Below are 22,847 nucleotides of genomic sequence, written 5' to 3' on the forward strand. Positions count from 1 at the left end.
ACAAAGGGTTACAATTTCGCAGAAGACATATTTGTAAGATTCAATCCACAAGTTAGTCAAATTCGAGCCTCAAGTTGCTGCTTCATCCAGTAAAAGACAGAATAGGTATGCAATTTCAGTCAACTTTGAAAAATCACAGTTATTCACAAAAATTAAGAAAAATCATGAAATTTAGACGCTAAAAAGTAATCTGAATCTAGTTTCAAACGCAACAAATAGAACTCAATTCTGACTTTTCTACAACAAAATATAGCAAATTTCCCAAGACTGCTTAAGGGTTCCTGCGGGAAAATTTCAACAGCACCTCTCTTTTTTTCTTTACTTTTCCATCCAAAACTCAACACCCAATTTCCCCTCAATTCAACCTCAATCACACTCACAAGTCATAAGCCATCTATACACTTATTGAAGGCCACAACCAACCATCCAAATATAACACGTGTATAGCTCAAACACCAACTACCATAAAGCTGAAAATTGAAACCCTAAGCTGGAATTTAGGCATACAAGCTGGAAATTTTTTTAGACAAAGTAAACTAACATATAAACACTAGCTATTTCACATGTCAAAACTAGGAAATCATGGCCAACCTTTAAGCTTCATATATGGACAGAAAATTCATGATAAAACTGAAACTTTCCATAACATCACTTCAACTCATGAAATTTTCTCACAAAGTCACCAAAACAACAACCTTAAGCTACTAATTTACACATATGTGAAAGAAAAGGAAGTTTCTTGCCAAGGTACCTTGTAACCTTAAGAAAGATGGTAGCTTAGCACTTTTTCTCCAAAAATTACTCCACTAAAGCCTTTAAATCTCCATAGCAAGCAAGTTTTATGGAGTAGTTTGCACAAACTTTGGTTGGAACTCAAGATTCAAGCACAAATTGAAGTTGGAGTTGAAGATTTCTCTCTCTTTCTCTCCCTCAAAATTTTGGCCAGCAAGACAAGAAAATGAAGAGAGTTTTGGTCAAAAATCTGATTTTAGGAAAGTTATTAAACCTTGGTCAAAGTCCAACTTCGAATAGTGTCATGACACTTAGCTTCTTCTAGAGTTTTCTCTCATTTCCTTGTTTTCCAACACTAATCTACCTAACAAATTCCTAATTATCCCTTAACACTTTATACACTAATAACCCTTTATGCAAAACTTCCCCTAATTATAAAAAAAAATTATCGCACTTAACGCACTAGGGGGTCCCATGGCCAAAATACACACTAATGTCACATAAACTAACTTATTCTAGAAAATGATTTAAAAGCTTGACTGCCTTATAAACATATCTATAAAATGAATATCCTAAAGAAAAATATAGAAAATGTATGTAAGTGTCGCGGCCCATTTTTTTATAAGAAAAAATAAAAGACGGGTTTAGAAAAATGGCTTTTGATTCAAATTTTTTGATTAAAAAATGAATTTTTGATTTAAAAAGAAAATGAAAAACATGGGTTTAAATGGGACTTGAAAATGCGATGATTTGACCCAAAATATAGTTTAAAAAGGATTTTTTGAATGAAAATGGAATCGCCACTTGGTATAGAGTTAAAGTGTACCAAGTCACCAAAAAATGAATTTATAAAGAAAAAAGTAGAAAACCCTTTTTAAACGACTCCAAGTCTACGAAAATCAGAGAAAAAGATTCGGGAGTCACATTTCAAGAAAGGGAAGGCAAGGATAAGAATCCAAGGCACCCTTTCAACCTAGCCAAGGCTAATTGCGCGATTTAGTCAAAAATTTTCTTATTTTACCCTTAAGATTTATCACATTTAGATGTACTATATAAATGCATACCCTAGACCTAGGAGGGTGTCGGGGGGTCGAAATGTTTCTTCAAAACTTACTTGGTACCAATCACATTAATTGTGACGCCCAATGCGGACTCTTTGGAGAGGTCATGAATATGCAAGTCATGAGACTCGAAAGAAAGAAAAGGAAAATAAGAGTAATTATATAAATATACGTGGCCTAAAGGAATGCATCATGTCGGGTACGGGGGAACTAATGTTCGTGACTTTCAATGTTCCCTTCAATAGAGGGAATACGAGCGTGCTAAGGCTAGAAAAGCCAAACTCATCCATATCCCATATTCAAGGGGTAACTTTCTAGTCTAATCAAGCAAATGTACTAACCTAGGTCTAATGCTTAGATGAAATGCAAGTCTAATGTCATGTTTCATACAAAGGGGTAAGTAATATACACATAAGGGAAAATATGGGGGAAGGGATATACATATAAGGAGGGATGCCATGCAAAAAATGATAAAAGACCCTAAAAAGTGAAAATATGCATGAGATGAAGTGATTTTATCACACAATCATGATCTAACGTGCGGAGGGTTCCTAAGGGTCTAATATTGGACTAACCCTTGACTAACGTTCTCTCACAAGCATTGGACTTGTAAGAGCTCGAATGGAAGACCATGACTAGCATTTGGACTAGCCACGGTAACGTGCATCCCATTCATGTAATCAAATATAATACTAAAGCAAGTAGACATGCAAAGCACATAGTTCACGTAGCACGTAGCACTTAAGCATGCTTATCTAGATGCAAAGGCCTAGAGAAAGCAATTAAACACATAGGCAGGCAAACATGCAAGCAAAATGAAACAGACAAATAAATGAAACCCTATCTATTACATTGGGGAGGCCCTACTACAATCTAAGAGGGGAAGATAAATAAATAATTAAAAGAAATACCTCACTATTACAATTGTGGCATTTAATTGCCTTCCACAAATAATTACAAATGGAATTAAAATAAATAAACAAAATTGAAACAACTAAAGAAAATAAATAAAATAAAACGTTCAAAAGACATGCAACTTAAACACATAAAGTCATGTAGGGCACGTAAGGTCAAATAAAGTGAGAAATAAGGGATAGGGTGTACCTCCCTTGATTTGGAGCCCTAATGGAGTGAAATCACTTATTTATCCTCCAAAATAAAAGAAAAGGTCAAGGTATCACTTTAATTAACAGTTAACTGAAAAAAAATACAAATTAAACATGTAATGGAAATTAGGCACGAAATTGAATCACATAAAGTATTTACATAAAATAAATTATCTAAACTCAAGAAGTTAAAACGGACAAAAACCCACCAATCAAAAGAAAATTCAAGGATGAGGTACTTAAAATTAGTGACTCAAAATGGCATCTAAAAATCAAATACAAAACTTCACAAAAAAGAAAGAATGTCAATTTATTAGGATTAAACGATAAAGTTAGCTAAAATTTCAATAAAATGGGAATCAAAACTATAAATTCCTTAAAAAAAAGGATTAAACTTTCCCTAATTCATCATAAAAATCCACTAAATCTGTCCAACAATTATGTTAAAGCATATTACTAAAAAACAACGCAAATTAGGGGAATACAATTGATCAAATTGGTCAATTAATTGGGCCAAGGTAGAATGAGGAGAACACGTGAGGTTGGAATGCAATTTTTGAAACATTTTCATGCATGCAAACCAAAGCTTTCAGCAAAAGCTGAAGTGTTTTTCCTTCTACCATTTCTGTTGAAATTTTTCATCCATAAGCCTCTGCAATTTCACGTAATCTCAGAAAACAAGATTCATACCACAGCTTTGAAACAACTCCAATCAAAAAACATGGCTGAACACCTCTAAATAAAACAATTGCTGGAAAAGTTTCATGCAGAACTACAAAGACACATTCTTCAAACTGAAGCTATTCTTCCGCAACTTTCACATCCGCAAGCTTCTGCAACTTTCGACTATTTGTGGCTTGTGATTTCAACAAGAAATACCATCCCAACCTTCTAATATAATTGCCAAGAACATCAACTAAATCACCTAGCTTTGTAAACAGAATTTTTAGGACAAAGATATACAAGTAACCAATGCAGAAATGGAGATGCAGGTCATCAACTGTGAACCAGCAAAACAGAAATGGAACCGCACATCAGAACAAAGGGAAGGGGTGAAACCACAACATGCTATTTTAACAGGAAAAGCAACCCAATCCTCTACCATACACTGAACTCAGCGTAAAAGAAAAGAAAACAGGTTATACACATACAGAACTAGAACCAATTAGACATAATCACAAGCTCCAGTTGGAGCAACTGAACCAGACATCTTTACCAATTTATCATGGCCTCTAACAAGCTTAGCATCGCCATAAAAAGTGAACAGAGACTCAAAGTTTGGACCTTTATCACCATTTTTGGAAGCAAAGGAGACATTGAAGTTGGCATAAACAATTTTAAAGTGCAGGAGGAGGAAAGCGATGGTTTTTTAAAAAAAAATCATGCAACTGAGCTATTATTCAGGAATTTGCTGCACTCTCATTGGGTTTTCTCTAGGAATGATAGGTCATCAGAACAGGATAGATTCCTGTGTGAATCACCATTGCCTTATCATGAAACATCACTCGAAAACAGGCCCGTACAGCATTGTTCATCTCACAACGAAATAAAGCATTAATTAGTTCCTTCATTCCTAAGCAAGGCAAAGAAATTCTGGGTAATATCACCAGCAAAGAAACCTCGGTCATTATGGAAACAAAGACAAGACCCCCAACCGGCAAAGGGAAACTCCAACACACAACTAAAGAAAACAGCTTTAGACTGTAAAAGACAAGTAATATGCGAGGAAATTGCCGTAAAAGGGGTAAACTTGCAGGCAAACAATCTCTCGCAACTCCTGGCCACATTCAAGGGTTTCATACGGGAAGAGGTTGTGGGTTACCTGTTTTGCTGCTATAAGAACTGGATTTTTTATTGGAATCTGAAGAAGATGACTGGAATCCACCGCAATCCGAGTGAAATAAGCTGCGGATCCTCTTTTCCTTGTTTCTCAGCTTCTATCCTCCAGTCTTTTCTTACGAAAATCTCCCTTTTCTCTTCTCTTTTTTTTCTTTTTTTTTTTGTTGTCCTCCCTTTTCTAGTTCGGCCTCCCTTTCCTTTTTTTTGGCCTTTGATCTCTCGGATTCTCTTTTCTTTTCAGCACTTAAACTCTCTAGCCCTTTCCCGTTCTTTCTCTCTCAGTTTCTTTCTGTTTTCTTTTCTTTCAGCCATGGTTTTTTCTTTTCCCAAAACCTAGCTGCCACCTCTACTATGCTCTCCCTCCTTTGCTGGTTTTCCTTTCTTCCGTCACACACACACTCCCTCTCTCTTGCCCACAAAACTCTCTCCTTTTCAACCCTAGCCGTCACTCCAGTCCTCTTCATCAGACTTCGCTCCCCTCCTCAGCTGCGGCTGTTTTTCCTTTTATATGCCCACTCAAATCCTTAAACCCTCACATCAATGGTGTTGATGAAAGATCAGTTTCTTGGAGATCTTTTGAGCCTTAGATCAAACCAAGTGGCTTGTTGTTCGAATGATTGAACGGAAGAGAAAAAATGGAGCTCCAAATTTTGTATCTGCGTTTTTTGCAGATGAAAATGTAGAGGAGTTTTGATTGTATGCTTCTCGGGTGCATGAGCTCTTTCCCTTTTTTTTTGTGTTGATTTTCCTTTTTTTTTTTAATAACAACGAACTTGAATCTAAAATAACTAAAGCATATTTTTGTGAATGATTTTCTTTTTTTCGATAAATTCTATGCTAAAATGACTTAAAAATAAAAATAAAAATAAAAGACTAAAATAAATAAAAACTAACATGAAAAATAAAAATAGTAAACAAAAATACACTAAAAATTTGGTGTCTACAGTAAGGAAATAAAATAATGACTAAAAAATAAAAAAAATTTTGGGTTCTCACAGATGGAGATTGATGTTTAATGGTGATCTACAGACATTATAATTTCATGGTTGATGAAGAGTCAATGGACCCTGGACAAGCTGTCGTGGAACCTACTCCTGAGAGCAACCTATATCATTTGCCATAAACGTGTTCTTTACTGTATACCATTGCATGATCTATTTGATTACCTGCTTTATTATACATTATGTCCTACTCTATATGGGTTTGACTTAATGGTATCATGCTTGCTATTTTACCTGCCTGTTTACTTGGAACCTCACTGGGGTTCTAGTTCATTCCTTTTAGTTTGTTTTCCTTAGCAGACATTGGCAACGGGAAAGCGGGAAAATAGACGGTTCGAGAGTTGATGTCTTGTTTTAAGTAACTTACCATTCTAGTTGTACTTGGTGATTTGATTAAATGACTTAAAGTTCATTCGTCCGATTGTACGTGTATAAGTAGGGATAATTTGGAACATTGGATGGTCTATAATGTTTAACCATGAAGTTTTGATGCTTATTTTGCGGTTAATACTATTGGACTTTGGGAATTGTTATTATTTTATGAGATTCGTGAGTGAATCCTGGCAAGAATTGCGCAGGCGGTCCGCCAAATCCTTGGATATGCCCTAGGGGAAGCTGGAGCTATCACAGGAAGTACTTAGGTGTTTCAATGTTCCCAATAAGATTTGCAAATCTTCATATGTAGATGACTGACTTAAACAACAATAACTAAAAATGATCACCCGGTTTGATACATGACAATGTTTTTTGTGTCTCATATTATGATGACTAACGTCTTCATGTGTCCCTATCCAGACTCATAAAAGATGTAGCCTGTATTATGAAAGTGAATCTTGCCTTCTGTCAACAATAACTTCTCCAGTTCTTCCTCTTTTGAACTAAACCATCAATTGGTTTCTGCCATAAACTTCATTAGAATTCAAGAATTCCTCCTCAACTTTCTCAGCCACAAGCCTGCCTAAAAGTATATATTTTCCATTTCCACTCATAAAATCAAGAAAAATCATTTCTTAATTGACATCAAATCCATCTCCCTAGTTAGTCCATGAATTTGCAGAGCCTATAAATGGAAGAATCATCAAGTAGGATCCACTAGGAGCAAGCTCCACAGATAGCAAAACTCTAAAACCAGGCCAATGGTTCCTCCCAATTAAAGGAAAAAACTTTGATGCCCACAATTTCATAAACCCTGATTTGGCCAACACCTATGTGTGATGATATCAGGTTGAGCTAAGGACATATGAAGTAAAACTAAAACTAAGATAGCAAAATAATAATTAGAAAAACAATGAAACAGTGGATCGATGAACTGGAACCAAGCTCAATATTGATTATATTGATAAAATGATAATATGGACTCAGAGAGATAGAGATAGGAAGAAGGTGAACAAAATGAAGGAAACTTAGGGAAGGAGAAAGAGTTGAGAATAATCCTCCCAAATCCTAAGAATTAAAAAATATTCTTCTACTGTCCAATTACAAAGTAAATCTCACTATATAATAGCTACAGCTAACTAACTATCAGTTGAAAGCACTGATGACATAAGGCCATATGGCCATCTTCCTAGAAAATAATAAGGGCCTTCTTCTTCACGTTTGTTGTGCAGATTTCTAGTGAAAGCATGCTCCTACTCCCATGCCTTTTACCTCACCTACTTCCTTTTCTTTCACACATTACTTGTTTGAACCACGCCTTCTGCTTGCTTCTTCCTACATATTTTTGACTTTATGATAGTTGCCCCCTTCCATTAATCTTGTCCTCAAGATTGAAATTTAGAAAAATCCTTCTCAATAGTTTCTGCATCTTCCCAAGTAGTTTCAGCTGGAGAAGTTGTAACACCTATTGTGACGCCCCCACTTCTCCCTAAGACGAACCAAAGGGTATTCGCGGGATGCTTGCCCAACTCTCACCAGGACTCAAGACAATTCGATTCAAACTTAACGATACATGACAATTGATACAAGCCTAATAAAGAAAAGTCGCTTCCATAATCGAATATCCAAGTCTCACACCACGAGTTCAAGATACATCAATTATCCAATTCTTACATTAGGTTACCAAAAGATACATCAATTCCCAAAATATATAATAGCCACAATGTCTAGTCAATTACATTTAAAACCCTAATACAAAAGTACATCCAAAGGGTTCTCTGAATTTCACTCCATGTCCATTCCTGTTAAGGAAAACAAATCTACGGGGTGAGCAATCGCTCGTGAGGCCAAGAAAACACACATACAAGCATGTTATTCAAGTAACAATCCCATTTGATAAGTAAAACAATAATATTCAAGTAAATAACTATTAAAGCTAGCAAAATAAACAAAAACAATTTAATGATATAGGAGCTCTCAGGAGCTATTTTCCACTTGCACAATCAAGAACCTCCACGAATTGACACTCCGTCAATCGGGTAGGTTATAGTCCTTAGAAATTCACTTATCCTGTCCCTGTTCACCATTACATACCCCTGTTCCGAGCCCGCCTGTCGCTTGTTTGAGACGATACTACTCGAGTATGCCAAGCAAGACCTCTCAATAGGTCAAACTTATGTTTTCTCATGGTTCACTAAGGAACCCGACCAAGCCCATGCCGGCTCGAGTCCAATATTGGGCAGTGAGAATTGGGCATCCCCCACTTAACATTTATGAGTCGAGAAAATTCACTCCAACGACGTATGCAACCATAGCATACCAATTCATTCATTCAATCAATCAACACAATTCAATCCCTCATTACAATTCAATCATCCAATTCATTCAATACATTTCTTTCCATTCATTCCATTTCAATCAATTCAATCATGATTCATTTAAATGTCCCCCACTTAACATTTATGAGCCGAGAAAATTCACTCCAACGACGTATGCAGCCATAGCATACCAATTCATTCATTCAATCAATCAATACAATTCAATCCCTCATTACAATTCAATCATTCATTTCATTCAATTCATTCAATACATTTCTTCTATTCATTCCATTTCAATCAATTCAATCACAATTCATTTAAATGAGAACGAGTGCGGTAAAGTACACACTGGACTCCATTTTCAAAATCTCCAATCATTAATAACAGTTAAGCATGTATCAAGTTTACATACACTTGACAATCACCAATCAAAAACAAGGAAGTAATGCCTACTTGAGGGTTCATGCGTCCACCGTGGGATTCTCTTGAGTGCCTGAGCAATTAACAATTAACCATTACACACTATCGTTTAAAACCCCTAATTATCAAGAAAGATTGCATTCATTTACAATCTTAGAGAATATCATGAAAATGAGTCTTAATTGCTCGTAAATCGAGACACAAAAGTGGGGTTCTAATAGTGCAAGGAAATCTGATTTTCATCTTTGAAATCAAATGCAAAATGATCAAGTAATATCGAAAGAAAATGGAGAGCTTTAAAACTCGATTTCCTTTTAAGTTCAGAAATTTTAGATTTGAGGTGCGATTTTTGAAAAATCATATCTCACTCTCGGTAGGTCCAAAATTGGAAAACTTAGTACCGTTGGAAACTATTTCCAGAGTGCTAAAAGTTTCTAGAAGACACTTTTCCATGATTCAAAATGGAAGCTACTCGAATTTCGGCCTCAAGTTGCTGATTTGGACTCCCCGGACAGATTCGGGGTTGGTTTTTGACAAAATTTGAAAATTCGGCAAAATTAACAGAATGCGAACTAGCCTCTAAAATATGGAACTCAATTAGACTTACAATCAAAGTTTAAATCACAACAAACAAAACATGAATAGGAGTTTTGCCACCAAGATATAGTAGCTCAAAGTTGGCCAAAAATCGAGACTGCTAGGCAATTTTCCAGATTTGGAAGTTTAACTTTGGTAACTTATTCGTACGTCAAAACAGTTTTGGAACGACACCAAAATTGGCACAATTCAACTCCCATATGAGAACTACCCTCTACCCAATTTCACTTGAAAATTCACAAGGGAAGGTAGTTAACTAAACTACCAAAGTTCAAGGGAATCTAAAGACAAATCCATCTTCAAGCTTCCGTTTTCCATTTTCAAACGTTTGGCCAATGAGATCATCTCAAACATGGTTCATTTATGAAGAAAAAGTCTAAGACACATCCAACATACATTTGGTAGGTGATTGACACCAAAAGTTTTAAAATAACAAGTTCCAATTCGAAATAAGCCATTGGCTAGCCAAAAATTGGGGTTTTCTTTCTCTAGTGCAGGTCTGTAATTAGGTCACCATTCACTCAATTCAACTTGGAATTAAACATGGTTGGTGTGGTTGGAAACTAAATGCATAGGGCCATAATTCATCAGAAGGAATCGTTTTAAAATTCTGTACACGGCTAGCTCAAATTTAAGCAACAAGTCCCAGCACCTCAGTGACTCTCTAGTAACAAAACAGGACAGGTAACTTTGAAGAGTTGGTTTGGTTCACTCAAGTTGAATCAAGGGATGTATTTTTTACCGTTAGAAATCTGGAAATGTCTAGTTTCTAATGCCACAAATAGCACTTGATTTTGACATCGGAGCAAAGAGTTATGATTGTTCAAAGTTCGCTGCCAGAGCACCTCTGTACACGTTTTCCAGTTTTGAAACCATTTCAAAAATCCAACTTTTAGCCAACCAAATCAAATGATTTTGGTAGAAAATTTTCACACAACATATCTACATCAAAATCAAAGCAATTTGATCACAAAAAAATTGCACCAAGGGGTGCGGCAAGAACAGGGCAGAACCGGCCCTTCTAGTTTTCAACTTTCCTTTGATCTTCTTTTCACTTTTTCCACTTATCTCTACTAGATTAATACTTAATCAACACAAATAACATCCAAACTCATCTGTAGACACCAAATTTTTAGTGTAATTTCATTTACTATTTATTTTTATTTTTATTTGTCATGTTAGTTTTTATTTACTTTTAGTTTTTAGTTTTTCATTTTTCGCCATTTTAGCGTAGAATTAATCAAACAAAAAAGAGGAAAAATCATTAATCAAGCAGAGGAAAAATCTTAGCTTTTTGTTTTATCTTTTGTTACTAGTTTTGTACATTTTTATTTAAGCTTTGTTATTTTGTATTATTGCGGATTAGTTAAGTGAGTGAAAAAAAAAGGAAAAAAGAGCCGCATGCAGCAGCGTGAAAATATATACCATTTTCTGGCAAATCGATGGCTGAGGATATGGGGGGGAACCAACCCTTCATCCTCACCTTTGAGGTGAGGGTTTAGGGGTGGTTCCCCATATAAAAGCAAAGAGAAACGGCAAGAAAAGGGGGACGGCTGCAAGGGAAAGAAGGGAAACACAGAAGGGGAAAGAAAAAACGCGAGAGACAGAGGTCGGAGGAAGTTTTTGGAGGCTGAGAGAAATCAGAGGCAAAAAGAGGCGGCGGACAAGGAACCTACGAGCAAGAAAACAGAGTAAAGGAAAAACAGAGGAGCAAGGTCGCGAAGTGGAGAAAATCTGAAAATTTGGGGTGAACTTCAGAACTGGAAATGAAAAACAAACAAACAGAGGGGAAAAGCTTTTGGGCAAGAAAAGGAAAAGCCGAACAGAGGAGTTGCAATTTGCTATTGGCTCCGGAAATTTCCACCACCACCGGCGAACATTCACCAAGAATGAGTACGGTAAGCAGCCATTTTCCTTTAAATTTCAGCTTCCATTCAAGAGTAAATGCTTGAAATCCCAACCTCAAAATTATTCTCTGATGAATCAGTTTTCTTGCAATTTTCCAGTGATTATTCATAATTGTTTGGCCGTATATGTTTTATGGGGTTGATTGGACTAAATTTTTTTTGGGGCTACTTCTAGCATCAATTGAACAAAGAATCGTAGAAATTCTTTATGCCCCAACCTGTTTGACAAAATGCCCAACCGAGAGTACAACTTCAAGGACAAATTGATTTCTGTTGTTGCATAACATTCGGCCAGTCCACGTTTGTCAAAGTAGTTCCTTTTCATGAAAGAGATGAGAGTTCTTGTTGAAAGATTCGGATGGTTTTGTTTGGCATCCGTTTGTTTAGCATCTGTTCTGTTTCCTTTTTGCTTGGTGTTCCTTTGGTATGAAAGCAAGTTAGCAATATGAAATTGATTGAGAGGGGACTCATATGAGGGTAAATTTTGTTTGGAATTTGGAAGTGAACTTTCTGATGTGCTATGGCAGCAAGCATTTAGACCATTTGGAGAAGATGATTATTTGTCCAAATTGCTAAAATTTTGCTGCTTTTGTTCTTGTTTTTGCATCCTTAAGATGGGTCTCCCGTGGTTTTACTTGTTGCAACTCTTTTGTTGATTGCTTGTAACTTGCTGAACATACGTGTTTTTTGCGGTTTGATTGGATTGAGATATGCATTTTTTTTTCTGAATAACTTCTGGGTGTTGATTTACATCAATTGAGTGAGAAGTTGCTGAAATTTTGATGCCCAGCCAATGTTCGATGAGATGCCCGACTAAGGGTTGGGTTAGTCTTGGTGTTTTTAGGTTATACACGTTGTCTCATAAATCTCTCCTTCATGGCTGTTTTTCCTTTCGGTTGGGTAGTTTTGTGTCCTAGAAATCTGTTTCTCTTGATAAAATTGGGGTAACTCCATTGATATTCTTAAGACTAGAGGGCTGCATTTTCTATTCGTCAAGGGGGCATGCTGTCATTGTCTTTCTTTCTTTCATTGCTGTGCTTCGTTATTGTGCAAACATTTAAATAGCCGAGAGTTGCTATAACCATATTAGCATGGCCCCTGTGCAAAGTTTGCTGTTGAGGCAAGGTCGATACAAGTTCCTTCATTATGTCCCTTTGCTACATTTTCTTTATTTTTTAAATCCGTTAGGATGTATTTTGAAGTAATGAAATCTGGGTTGACTAATGGGTCTGCGAGTAGCTCAAGGCTGTTTCTTTCGGTTTCCTTTGTGCGTGATTTGAGTTGAAAAACCATTGGGAATGCAAAGTATAGGAGTGAGCCTTAATGATACAATGCATGTTTGTTTGTTGGGTGAAAGAATGTTGTCTATTTGGGTTTTCATTACTTACGTTTAGCATGATACTAGGGAAAATGAGAGTTGCAGCTAGTTTGTTGCTAAAAGGTTTTCATCAATTGCCTAAACCTTCCGTTGCAGAAATCTTCTTTGAGCTTGCATGAAAGCTTCATGAGCATTTGCATATTTTTCTGCTATATTTTTTAATTGTTGGATGTGGGAGTAGTTGGCTTGGCTGTTTAGTTTAAAGCTTGGATAAACCTTTCACTTGGGAAATGGAACTGCAATTGGTGTTCATTTGATGGCTGAAGTTTTCTCCGTAGCCTTTTGCATGGATTTTGCATGGGAAATATTCCAAAAATTGCACTGTGGCCCCCAAGTCTCCCCTTATTTCACTATGGCCCAAATAGATTAAAAATCAATCAAATTGTCCCCTCGAACTTTCCTTTTCCTTTCAATTGGATCCTAATCTTGTGAATATGGGCTGTTTAGTTATTTAAATGCTTTTAATGGTTCAATTTCATGTTTATCTGGTTATTTGAGATGCCTTGACCCTTTCTTTGTTTTTGGAGGGTTTTGAAGCTAATATTTCCTTCATTTCATTACCATTGCAAGGGAGGTAATGTGAGGAACCGAAAATTTTGCTTGTTTTATTTATTTTACTGGCTAAAATAAGTATTTACTCACCCGATTTCTCTGAGTATTATTTTCTAAGCTTTTTAGGTTTAATTAAACGTATCCATAGTTTAGTTATATTTTTAAAGCAATTCGTTTCGAACTGTTAGAGTGTCTTGGAACCTCACTGGGCTGTGTAGCTCATTCCACGTTGTGATTTTCTTTTACAGGATTTGAGACCAAAGGTGCTCGGAAGTAGTACTAGATTGTTTACTTTCATGAATGTAATTCGAGTTAAACATTGTACTTTTATCTTAGGTTGCCACTTGAAGCTGGAAAAGTGTAAACCCTGGATTTGTATGTGGCTTGTATGAATTTGTTACTTGGCTTGTAAGGATGTATTTGAATTGATGTTTTGTTTCTTGGGTTGTATTCGGGAAGGTATTTTAAGAATCGACGTTGGCTATCTTAAGGCACTGTTATCTCTGAAGTTAATGTGATTCTAGAAACCGGCTTATTTGGAGGGAAACGATGTTGTAATAGATTAGGTTATACTTCGGAAGGATTTTGCTAGCTTGCTTGCGTGAGTCCTGGCGAGAGCTAGGCAGACGGCCCACCAACCCTCTGGTTCGCCTTAGGGGAAAGTGGGGTCGTCACAGGTGGTATCAGAGCTTAGGCTCTAGATCTTTGTAGTGTATCTTAGGTTTTAAGCATAAGATGCCGGACTGTGGAGTTTGATTGTTTAGTAAGTGGAATGTGATCTTAATACTTGATGATTGATTGAGTAATATTGAAGTGTTTGTTTTTAAGTGGGTTTACACACTAGGGTTTCTTATATTGTAAGAAACTGAAGAGAATTGTGTGAGAATTGATTTGAAAAGTGATAGTTGAGTTTCTTGAACATTGGTACTAGCTGATATCTATAAGATCGAATTTGACTGGGTAAATTGTAAGATTCGAGGTATTCTCTAGGCTTGTAATCTTCGTAAGTATATGTATGAAATTGAATGTGAATCTTAGATCGATTGCTTGATTGAGACATTTTGTGAAATTTTCTTTGAGGAATGGTGGCGATTGAGTTGATTTGCATCTGGAGATGGCCAGTCCTAGTGCGAATTGACTTGGTTCCCACTTGACACTTAAGTGAGCCAGTTGTACATATTCCCTGAGTTTGAAAATGGTACTTGAGGCTTTAACTAGAAATTTCAAGGTTGGTTATTCTTGGAGATGAATGCACTTTAGTTATTGGCTGGCTTGCTAAAGATTTTTAAACTTTGGATAAATGACCTTTGATTTCAACTTGTATTATGACTTGATTAGCTCTAATTTTGTAATGGTATGCAACCTAATTGAGACTAGTTTAACTTCTATGTTAACTGTTAATGTGCTATTTGTGAAAATGTCATCTGTGGATATAGTTTTATTGCTCATTTTGAAAATTGTTAAATATACGTGTGCATAGATAATTTTTAGTTTAGTGAGCCATTTGCACATATTTGTATAGATTAGTTGTGAGAATGGAAGCTGGGAGACGACGAAAGGGACGTCAACCTAGACAACCCCGAAATGAAAGAGTAGATAATGGATCTGATATTGACCAAAATGCCGAGCCCAGTGCTAGGAGAGGAAATGACCAAATGGGACAAGTTCTAACCCGCATGACGGATATACTAGAGCTCTTAGTAGCTCAACAAGGTCAAGGTGTTGGACAGGGAAACCAAGAAATAGGGGAGGATCGAGCTTTAGAGCGGTTTCAGAAATTCTTCCCGCCTAAGTTTGCTGGAGGACCTGATCCAGAGAGAAAATGCTCCGAGGAGAGAGAAGTAAATTTTGTTGTGTTCCAACTTGAAGGGCCGGCTCGAGCATGGTGGAATGTTATAAGAAATAATTGGGAAAGGGAACAAACTCCGAGAACTTGGATGAACTTTGTCCTAGAATTTAATGGAAAATTTCTTCCACCACTAGTCCAAGAAAAGAGAGAAGATGATTTCATAAAGCTTCGTCAAGAAACTTTAAGTGTAGCTGAGTATGAAACACGCTTTTCGAAGTTATCTACATATGCCCCAGAATTGGTGGCTACTGAAAGGAAGAGAATAAGACGGTTTATCCAAGGATTAGATTTGGAAATCCAAGATGCCCTTGCCACAGCACAGGTTGAAACATTTAGTGACGCTCTCGAAAAAGCGCAAAGGGTAGAAATCACAAAATCTCAACTGAGAGCTTTTCAAGCAAGGAAAAGAGACGCATCTGACAGTAAACTAGGAGAAAATAGACCACCACCCAAAGTTAGAAAAGAAGTGGATGGAGTAGGACTGTTACTTCCTGCACCACTCAGGATAAAGGAACCAAAAGGAACTATGTCGCGAGGGACTTCAGTAGGATAGACACGATCAAAGAAAACCTCGCAAACAAGTCAGGTCACAACACCTCATCCAATTTGTGGATATTGTGGAAGGACGAATCACACTAAAGAAAACTGTTGGCTAAAGGGACGAAAGTGTATGGGATGTGGGAGTACTAGCCATAAAGTTCATGACTGTCCAAGGAGGTATCCACGAGAAACCACTGCTCAACAGGGAAATGGAACTGTCCCTCGACAAGTCAATGGAAGGAGGAACCGACCAGTGGCGTCTGAACGAACATATGACATGATCACACCACATGGTTCAGGGTTATCCGAGATTTCAGAAGGTATGAATTTCGAGAATGAAATTCTCTTTAAGGAAGGTAGGTTGTGAGGACCCGAAAATTTTGCTTGTTTTATTTATTTTACTGGCTAAAATAAGTATTTACTCACCCGATTTCTCTGAGTATTATTTTCTAAGCTTTTTAGGTTTAATTAAACGTATCCATAGTTTAGTTATATTTTTAAAGCAATTTGTTTCGAAATTTAATTTCTGTAAGCTCGTTAAGTGAAAATAGTAAATACGCGATTGGAGTAAATAATCGATTCAAGAAATTACATATAACGAATAAGTGGTTAAATTTCCTAGTTTTGTTACATTAAATTCATATTTCGAAGGTAAATTATTTCATTGATTTAACAATTAAATTTCTTTGAATTCCGATAGCTAATCTTAAGCGTTAATAATGATTAAGTTAATAAGTTTTGATATAAAAGGATAAACGAATATTAAGAATGTTAAATTTATATATTGAGGTCAAACTTGATTTTTATAGTTTAAATAATTAGGTAATAATGTTAGGAATTACTAGGAACCTTAATATTAAATTGTAATCGATAAATTTCGATAATCGAAACCCTCGCGAGATTAGTACACTATTAGGAGTTTAAATCACGCATGGGGATAATTCGTGAGATTATGCTCGAATCAAGGGCTTAAGTGGTCATTAGAAGGAAAAGTGAAAAGTCCAAAATACCCTCCACTACCTCACAAATTACCATGCAAACCCATCAAAATTTCTGGACAACATTATAACTCCACCACCCTAACCGGCCAATGCCAAACTTTTACCACTCCTACACTCAACCCCTTCTCAAAACCGCGGCACCACCTTTCTCCCTCCTCATTTCTATATCACAAACCACTACCACAACTCCATTCCACCTCCTCTGCAACAATTCACCTCAGACCACACTCCACCTTCACCTCGTTAACATCGACTGACATAGAGAGGGAGAGACTGAGCCGCACTCTGCAATCCGAGAGGAAAGAAAAAGAAGCTGCGAGCTGAAATCTTTTCTGTTTCTGTCAGTGAGCTTGAGGAAAGAGAGGGAGAGGCCGTGCGTGAGTTTCCTTTGCATTTTCTAAACCTCACCCAGCTGCTAATTGCCACCATTTCCATCAGTTCCAGCCGCAACTATTGCAACCACTGCAACCAGGAACATCACGTTCAATTGCGTGTGAACCAAGAGGGGAGAAACTTCAGCTTTCTGCCGTGCGTATAATCTTCTTTGTGAGGTAATTACTGAGCTAGAATAAGTTGATTAGTGATAGACTGAACTATCTATGGACATGCCTGTTGAGCTGTGCACTCGGATGATGCAATCAAGGCATGAGAAAATCTGATTAGGAAGAAATTGGAATTTGCCGTGAGACTGTTTTGGGAAATACAGCTTCAATTCTGTCTCTTTGTAGTAGTCTGAGCTGATAAATGCGTTGATCTAACTAAGAACAAGATGATTAAGCTTTGCATATAGCTCCTTGGCTCGGTTAAGCAAGAAAAAAAAAATAAAAATGAAATGGATCAGCTTACATGCAAGCTTAGCCGAGGAAAACTGAATAAATTTCTAGATTTTTGGATGATTCTTGTTGCTGACCGAATCGGATTTTTGAACTAGAAACGTTAATCGACTAGCTAAGTAAATTGAGTACTTAATATCATGTTTTAGCCGAGTAAAAAGTTGGATTTATGACCAATTAACTGCTGGAATTCTGTTTAGCCGATGACAGATTTATTGTGGAATTATTTGCCAAAATTACATGTTATTTGTTTTATTTCATGTCGGAAAATTTTGATGGTCGGCTCTATGAACTCCCACCCTTGGATTGATGATACCTAGCTAGTCTAGACTCCAAGAGATGCATAGTTCAAAAATATTCAGATTTGCCCTGTTTTAATCGCAACCCTTTTTGCAAAATTTTGAGGCTTTCATGACTTGTATATCATGTTGATATGTTGAATATATGGTGTACAAAGTTTCATTGAAAAATATTGAGGTTTGGTTGGTCAAATAAATCGATTTAACAAAGCTAGTAAATCTGGAACTATTTCCGAAATGCTCTGACCAGCTTTCGTATTTCGGCCATAATTTTGAACTCCGATGTCGAAATCGAGTGCCGTCAGCGGCATTTGAAACTAGACATTCCAACCTTTCCGACGATATAAAATGCACATTCTGGTTCCATGTATGTGAGCCAAACCAACTATTTTAAGTCAGCTGTTCTGTTTCTCTGTTTTACAAGAACAAAATGCTGAGGCTGCAACTTGTGACTCGAATTCGAGCTAGTTGTGTGCCGAATTTCAAAATGATTTCTTCTGTAAAATTATAGCTCTATGAATGTTTTTTCCAACGCCTTAAACCATACGAAATTCCGAGTTAATTTGAGTGATCTGTGATCAAAATATGAAACCTGCTCTGCCCTTGAAAACCCTGATTTTTAGACAGATTTGATGCAAGGTTTGGCAAAGACTTGCTAACTGAATATTTTGATGCTAAACACTTACCAAATGTACCATCAACGTTCTTTAAGTTTTGGCTAAACAAATGAACCAGGTTTGGAGGAATCTTTCTTTGACCAAATGTCTGAAATGGAAAAACAAAAGGTTCAAGGCAGTTTTGTCTTAGTATTTGCGAAATTTTAGGTGTTTGATTGACTACCTTTCCGAAGTTATTTTTCCATGAAATTTGGTAGAGGAACAACCCTTATATGGTAGTATTATACTGCTAATTATGGTGTTATTCTGAGGCCGTTTCATGGGTCAAATAAATTACCAAAGTTCATGACTCGAGTTTGAAAAACCCATGTTTCACAAGGAAATTTTAGTAACTTTGAGCTACCGTATCTTGGTGCTCAAAACCCCGTTTTTCGTTCCGTTTATTTTGTTATACTCTTGGATTACAACACTAATAGAGTTAAAATTTTCAAAAGCTAGTTCCAAACAAGTGAATTTTGCCGAAATTCCAAATTTGGCCAAAAACCAACTTAAATCTGCCTTACGAACCAAAACAGTAACTTTGAGCCTATTTTTGACTATCTTCCATTTAGAATCATGGAAAAGTATATTCTAGAAACTTTTGGTACTTTCAAAGAGGTTTTCAATAGTACCAAGTTTTCCAATTTTGGGCTTGTAGAGAGTAAGATATGATTTTTCAAAGATTACTTGTTAAATCTGGAATTTTCTAACTTAAAGGAAACTAAGGGGTTTCGAACTCTTCATTTCTTTCAATATCATTTGATTGTTTTACATTTGAATCCAAAGATGGAAATCAGATTTGTCTTGTGTTTTAAAACCCCACTTTTGAACCTCGAGTTACACGAATTCTAGGCTCGTCTCCGCGTTAATTTCTTAGATTGCACTAGCGTACAATCTTCATCGAAAACTAGAGAATTCGTAGCGATATTGAGTGGTACTTGAATTATTGTTTGCTCAGGCAATCGAGGAGATCTCCAAGAGGAACTCAGAGCGGACGCCTAAAACGCTTGTTTGAGACCTATTGCGCTTGTTTGACTAGGTGAGTGTTCCATATAGGAATACGTAATGGAATAAGTCTAGGACATGCTCATTTCATGATTTCTAAGTGTTAAGTACTATGTGTTAAATATTTACCATACCCATGCTTGAAAATGCTCGAATAACATGACTTGGTATGCTATGGTTGCATACGTCGTTGGAGTGAATCTCCTCGACTCTCACATGGTAAAAATGGGATAACGGCCAATGATGGCCTATTAATATGGCAAATGCCTGCCAAATAACCGTCATTACTCAACCGTCAACCGTTAACCGTTAACTGTGAACCGTTTACCAACCCACATGACTACCTGATTACCTGACTATTTGCTCACATGATTTCTAATCTATATGATTATTCGATATCCGTGAATTACATGCTCCCATGAAATCAACTTGTATTGCTTACGTGCTAAGTATCCACTTGATTACTTGATTATCATGAATCACATGTTATATGAAATTGTCCATCATTGTTAGGCGAGTGTGTACTTTACCTCACTCGACCTATTCAAATGATGAATTTTACTTTTTGTCGAATTTCTTGGTTACCTGTGCATGTTGTAAGCTATAAGCTGAACTTGGGCCCTGCCTCGGTTACTGACCTATTCGAGCCAGGACTGGGCTCGGTCGGGTAGGTTGGAACTCTGGACAACCGTTTCGGTATACTCGAGTACTACCACTGGAGGGATAAGGTGATGGCCAGTCAATCGAAGGAGTTACCGATCGGAGTTATAATGATACGAAATATGGGCCGCTTATGAGCCATGTTTTGGGCTGCAAAAGATTGAATCTTTTAGTAATAGTTAGTAGTTTATTTTCCAGATTTCTATTTTATTTGCGAGGAATAAATTCGGTCCAAGACCTCATGTTGAGTTGGATCCGATTTATAGAGTCTAGGCTCACCATTACTTAAGTTGGTTAATTAGCTTTTATTGGGTTATGTTGGGCCAGCTTAAAAGCCTTCATTGGATCGATTATAAGCTGACCATTAGATAGTGGATTTGAGTAGTAGAATTGGCCCAAAGGCCTAGTCTAACTGAGTTAGGGTTTTCCCAAGTTACTTTAGGTTTTCAAGTTCTATGGCTATATATAGCCAAGGCAAGAGACATTCATGATGGGTTTTGAGCATCAATAAAATTGTGAGTTTTCACTTTTCTCTTTCCAAGAGAGCCTCTTTGAATATTTGAGAATCTTTCTCAAGTTATTCAAGTGAACTTATCAATCAAGTAACTCCTTGGTTGTGGCGTTCCTCTACCTATAGTTTGGTTCGCTAATTCATTAGGTAACGGGTTGAGATAATATCAATAGTGTTCGTTATCTCGGGGATTAGATTTGGGTCAAATTTCCGCTGCTAAACCGTTTGTGATTCGTTGTCTAGATCGCGTCCAGTGAGTTTCACATCAGAAGAAATGTAATGCTGGGAAAGAAGGGTCCTGGAATTGCTGTTGAAGGATCGGCTTTAGAGGTTGCCTCATCCTTTAAAACATCAACTTATCCGCGTAGAACAGGAGAAAAATTCAGTTAAAAATCACAGGTCTGGTGTGACTATTGTAATAAGCCTCGTCACACTCGTGACACATGTTGGAAACTGCACGGAAAACCTCCAAATTGGAAAAACAAAGGAGGAGAGAAGTCTGGACGAGGAGTTCCTACTGCTAATGAAGCTGATGCTGGCCCTTTCACCAAAGAACAAATGGAGCATCTTCTTATGCTACTGAAATCCAGTTCTACCTCATCTGACTTTCCTAATGCTTCTATGGCTCATACAAGTATTAGATCTAAGGCTCTATTCAATTCTTTGTTGTCTAATTCCTCAACCTTTCCTTCTCCTTGGATCATAGACTCTGGAGCCTCAGACCATATGACAAATTCTTTTAAACTCTTCCAATCATATACACCATGTTCTGGAAATAAAAAGATCAAGGTTGCAGATGGAGGTTTCTCTCCTGTTGCTGGAAAAGGTTCAATACAGATCTCAAAAAATGTTAACCTGAAATCTGTTCTTCATGTTCCAAAATTGGCCAGCAGTCTTTTATCAGTTAGTAAACTAACAAAAGATTCTAATTGTTTGGCTATTTTCGATGAATCTCATTGTGCTTTTCAGGACAAGACTTCGAGGATGACGATTGGCAGAGCTAGAATGATCAATGGCCTTTACTGTCTTGAGGATAATTTACCTAGAGCTCAAATTGCTCAAGAGTATAGTAGTAATATTTCTATATCTGCTTATGAACAAATAATGGTTTGGCATTACAGATTGGGCCATCCTAGTTTTTTTTATCTAAAATATTTGTTTCCTTTGCTTTTTAAGAATGTGAACCCCCTGAAACTGAAATGTGAAAGTTGTTTGCTTGCTAAAAGTCAACGAAAATCTTATGTCCCAAAGCCTTATTTACCATCAAAACCATTTTATTTGTTTCATAGTGATGTTTGGGGACCCTCAAGGGTTACTACTGTTTCGGAAAAAAGGTGGTTTGTAACATTCATAGACGACCATACTCGTCTATGTTGGGTATACTTAATGCATAAGAAGTCAGAAGTCGCAACCATTTTTCAAAATTTCTATAACATGATAGAAAATCAATTTCAAACAAAAGCAAGTATTTTGCGGTCTGATAATGGAACAGAGTATTATAATAGTATCCTTGGAACATTTTTTGAAGAAAAAGGGATTTTACATCAGTCTTCTTGCACTGATACCCCCGAACAAAATGGAATTGCCGAGCGTAAAAACAAACATCTGTTGGAAATCGCTCGTGCCATGATGTTTTATATGAACTTACCAAAATATTTTTGGGGGGATGCTGTTTTAACAGCATCATACCTAATTAATAGGATGCCTTCCAAGGTCTTACAATATAGTACTCCTTTAGAGTGTTTTAAAAAAATTTTCCCTGAATCAAGAGTTAATTCAGATTTGCCTTTAAAAATATTTGGTTGCACTGCTTATGTGCATATTCCAAAGAAATCTCGGTCCAAGTTGGATCCTAGGGCCGAAAAATGTGTCTTTGTTGGTTATGCTCCAAATCAAAAAGGGTACAAATTCTTTAATCCTGTCACCCGGAAAGTCTTTGTCACTATGGATGCAACTTTTTTGGAAGGTTTTCCTTTCTTTAACAAACCTTTGATTCAGGGGGAGAATTCTAGTGAATCAAATTTTTGGGAAACTGAAGCTTTACCAACTATAATTTTTGAAACAGATAAGGAAACGAAGATCCCTCAATTTGATAGTGCAGAAACTGATATTGGTTTATCAGATATGGAAATATTACGACGAGAAAAAAATCGTTCCAATCTTGAGCCTGTGGTATACACTAGGAGAAATATTTTCAAAAAGGGTGA

At 36.7% G+C, this 22,847-nt stretch overlaps 1 pseudogene; it reads left to right on the plus strand.

Annotated features, from left to right (window-relative positions):
• The first annotated feature begins 4,124 nt into the window (after window positions 1–4,124).
• Window positions 4,125–22,847, plus strand: part of LOC140016466 (uncharacterized) — a 101,153-nt pseudogene continuing 82,430 nt past the window's right edge.

This window comes from Coffea arabica, chromosome 11c (genome assembly GCF_036785885.1).
Source record: "Coffea arabica cultivar ET-39 chromosome 11c, Coffea Arabica ET-39 HiFi, whole genome shotgun sequence".
Classification (NCBI taxonomy): domain Eukaryota; kingdom Viridiplantae; phylum Streptophyta; class Magnoliopsida; order Gentianales; family Rubiaceae; genus Coffea; species Coffea arabica.